The following is a 4,262-nucleotide window of genomic DNA, read 5'->3' on the forward strand; positions in this document are numbered from 1 at the left end:
CGAGTAGAGGAGCTGGAGCGACCTACTGGAGCGAGGTGAGCAACCCGTTCTAACCTGGAGCGAGCTCTCGCAGCGACATCATAACCCGCTCGGCATTTCATCGCGATATAAGCATGATCTGGAGCGGGCGAGCGCAGTAGGGTCAAGTAGCCGCTGTGACCTGGAGCGACCTTGTGGAGCGACGTAGCGTACCCGCTCTGGGCCCAACATCCCGTCGATAACTTTCGAGAACCGGAGCGACCAAGACGGAGCGAGGTATCGCGCGCCAAATCCATGAAGTGCGAAGGGAGCCAGAGCGATGTCCCGGAGCGAGGTGGCGAACCCGCTCTGAAGCTGGAGCGACCCACTGGAGCGGGGTCACGAACCCACGCGCAAGATCTATATTTGGTCAATTTTTCATGTTTTGCTGGACCTTCTCAGACTTGTTTTTGAGGCCCACTAGGTTTTTAGGAGTCCTATAAATACTCTCTAAACCTAAAATTAGGACTAATATTATTTTCTATCTAAAAAAAAACCATTTTTGGGAAAAAGATCTAATCTTGATAATAATTTCTTATCTTTGCTTGATTATCTTGCTCTCTAATCATGTTTAACCTTGAATCATCCATGGTTTTGGGGTTATTCATGTCTATTAGTGAGTAGACTAATCTTGGATTCATGGGCTAGGGTGATTAAGGGTGATTAGAGAAGATCTAGGGTGTTTAGTGTTAAATTTACTTGTTTCCATGCTTGTTGAGGGTTCTCGAGATTAGATGCTTGAGTTGCTTTACCAAAAGAACATTCATCTAGAGATAGAGCTTGTTTAGCTTAGTGTCTAGGCATAAGGAAAGTGTTTGATTGATAGCTTGCCACCCTTAGATTGGATCTACATCACCCAAGATCAAATGCCTAGCCCTATGAGTCTCCTTGCTTCATATTGAGAAAGAAAGATCATTACATTATTGCATTAGCTTATTAGTTCTTAGTTCATACAATCTTTAAAATTGGATTGCACTTAGCTTAAGCATGAACTTGCATTCCCTTTACTTTAGAATCACCTAGGATTGGTTCGATAATCTTTTATACTACAACATTTGATTAGGAGCCTTGAAATCTCCTAACATCACTTACATTAATTTATAGAAAATGTAATTAATTAAATTTCATTGCTATCTCCTCACTTTTTTTTATTCATCAAATATTTACTTTGAGTTTTGTTAAAATTTCATCAACATTTTCAGTAAAATTCTGGTATATTAAAATATCCAATAATCTATAATCAATAAAATAATTCCGTCAAAGTCATCTATATAATCTATTTTTGTTGCATTCTCTTAATTTAGTCTATGAAAATTAGTTTTTTTTTTTAATTTTAATGAAATATTATATAAACCTCTAAATAATGTGTGTTGTTGTTGCCAAAAAAAAAAAAAAAATGTGTGTTGTTTTTATTTCAAAAGCAATATATTAATAAATACTATTATAAATCAGATGAGGAAATTGGATAACAAATAATTATAAATAAATTAAAATTAAATGGAATATCGTGTCCAAAATTGATACACCAACACCATAATGTTTATAAAAATAATAAAAATAAATAAAATAAAAATGATGTGGTTCATATCAACCTTTTCTTGTTGATGGTTCAAAATCAAGTATTTACTGTCCCGTACGTATATATATATATCACTATGTTAAAAGCAAAAAAGTAAACTATCAGAAAACCACAAAATATATTCAATTTAACTGGGAAACAATAAATTTCCAAAAAAAACTAGGACGCAATAATAAGTGAATTAGACAAAAGTTTTACCATTTAATAATTTAACTAGAACTGGACCGGGCGGGTGTTTTTTTTTGTTAACGTGATGTAACTAAATATTTTTTATACCATTATATAATCTATAAAAATTATAATAAAATGGTAACAAAAATACATCACATAATACATATATTGTTGTTACATAATTCCACTAATAGTAAAAGTAAAATGGTTTATATAATTGTAAATATAAATATCACGCGAATATTTGTTTTTATATAACCGATATCATTTTTATTTATCCGATATCAAGTTGGCTAGTGGTAAAGGAAATGCTAGTAGCTTTTCATTGGTCGGGTTTGATACGCGTTGGAAATAATTATTTACAACATTTGAGTTCCCAGTAAAAAAAGAGAAACCACTTTTTCATTTTTTAGGAATATACTTTTGTTTTTTTATCACGTATTATGTTTTTTTTTATTATGACATTTTGCATAATAATTAAAATATATTTTTTAGTTTATTTTTAGTTATATGCATTACTCATTCTAACCCGCTATATAAGTAGTCTTAATTTTTAATTTCTCAACCCGATATATAAATATTAGTCATGTATTTTTAGTAAAGTATTTATATTATATTTATTAAAATGAGTAATTTGTTAGAATGAGTAATTGCATTTCTTGTATTTATATTATTATCAAATTAATTTTATTTTTAACATTTTATTATATGCAGAATTTTTATTTTATTTGAACTTTTTTTTCTTTTTTTTAGAACATTGTTATCTTGTCTAAATGTTTTTCTTTACATACAAAACTTTAAGAATATTCTTTTGAAACTTTCTCTATTACAATTTTATCATAAGAAAAATCTTAGGTGTTTTTAATTTTTTAACACTAATACTTAAATGTACATGTTATTACCAAATCCAATATTTCAAATCCTTACTAAAGAAAAATAATTTAAGGTAAAATATTGAACATACGTAATATCATACATAATTTTTTAAAAAAATTCTAATAGCATTTTAGTTATATATATATCTAAAATAATATCGTCAATTAAATAGATTAGTCAAATTGGTTATTTGAAAATTTTAATTAGGTACAAATTTTGAATTATCAAGTAAAATAGATCTTTTTAAATATTTTTTCATTATTAAGTTTTTATTTCCAAATACGACATATCTTTTAAAAATTTTAAATATTGTTAATTGATTTCATTAACAATAAAATTTTTAAAAATGTAATAAAAATTATTTAATAGAGGATAATATCCACGAATTTATGGAAATAAGTTTTCTACTTTACATACTCCCTCCGTATCACTTTAAGTGATGTTTTAAGACAAAATTTTTGTTTCATTTTAAGTGATATTTTCAAGTTTCCATGTAAAAAGTAAATGTAATTTTATGTTTTTGACTATTTGTAATCTGCAGTATGATTTTCTATTGGTTGAATTATATGTATTTATTGTTGTTTTTCGACAAACGAGAAAAATTAAATAAAAGTTTGTAATTTCTTAATCGGTGTGCAAAAACCTTAAAATCCACTTATTTTGATACAGATGAAGTATTAAGGTTTATAGTATTAATGTGCATTAAGTGTAATATTTATCATGAATTTGTTGTGGAATAGATTTATGAAAAAAATTAATTTAGATTTAAGTTTATTAATTACTTCAGTGGCATTATATTGTAATTAAGTTGTAAATCTTAGGATTATTTCTTATTTGTACTTCTATTTTAATAAAGTAGATAAGTGGAGTGGTTAGTTTTGAATAGACACCTGCCTAGAGATGACAATCATGAATCTGGACCGCGGTGCTGGCCCGTAAAAGACTGTCGCGGTACGGTATCGGGACGAGGTTTTCTAGGCCCGCAAATTTGCGGACCTCGCGGGATGGGTCTTTGCGGGACTGAGTCTTTTGCGGGATGGGCCGAAACGGGTCATGCGAGATTACATGGACCCGCATTTTTTTTCTTCATTTCTTGTTTTACCTGAAAAAACGAGAAAAAGAGTGAGAAGAAAGCGATTCTTGTGACTTTTCCCCTAGAAAACATAAGGAGTTCCGGCGATGATGCATGATTCGAGCTCCGGTGATGATGATTCGAGCTCCGGCGATGACGACTCCCGCTCCAGCGATGACGATTCGAGCTCTGGTGGTGTTTTGATTTGGATTTCTCTTTTCTCTTTTTATTACACACAACTATGAATTGCTTTATTACAATGTGATATTTCTTGTTTAATTTGATTGGTTTTGTTTTCAGTACTGTGAATTGGTGTTTTTCTTAAATTAAATTTGGTTACAATGGTGTTGTTTAGGAGAAAAGTTAGTTGTATATCACGTCACTTGTACAATTTGGCAAAGTGATTCACGATTTTTTTTGCAATCCAAATAATTAAAAAGAGAGATTGTTTGATGAAGACATACAACACTTGAGCTAAATTATTACAAAGACAACAACTCAATCAGATTCAAACTCAACAAAAGCTTATGCTGATAACAAAAGAAG

Source organism: Brassica oleracea, chromosome C7, assembly GCF_000695525.1.
Source record: "Brassica oleracea var. oleracea cultivar TO1000 chromosome C7, BOL, whole genome shotgun sequence".
NCBI classification, from domain to species: domain Eukaryota; kingdom Viridiplantae; phylum Streptophyta; class Magnoliopsida; order Brassicales; family Brassicaceae; genus Brassica; species Brassica oleracea.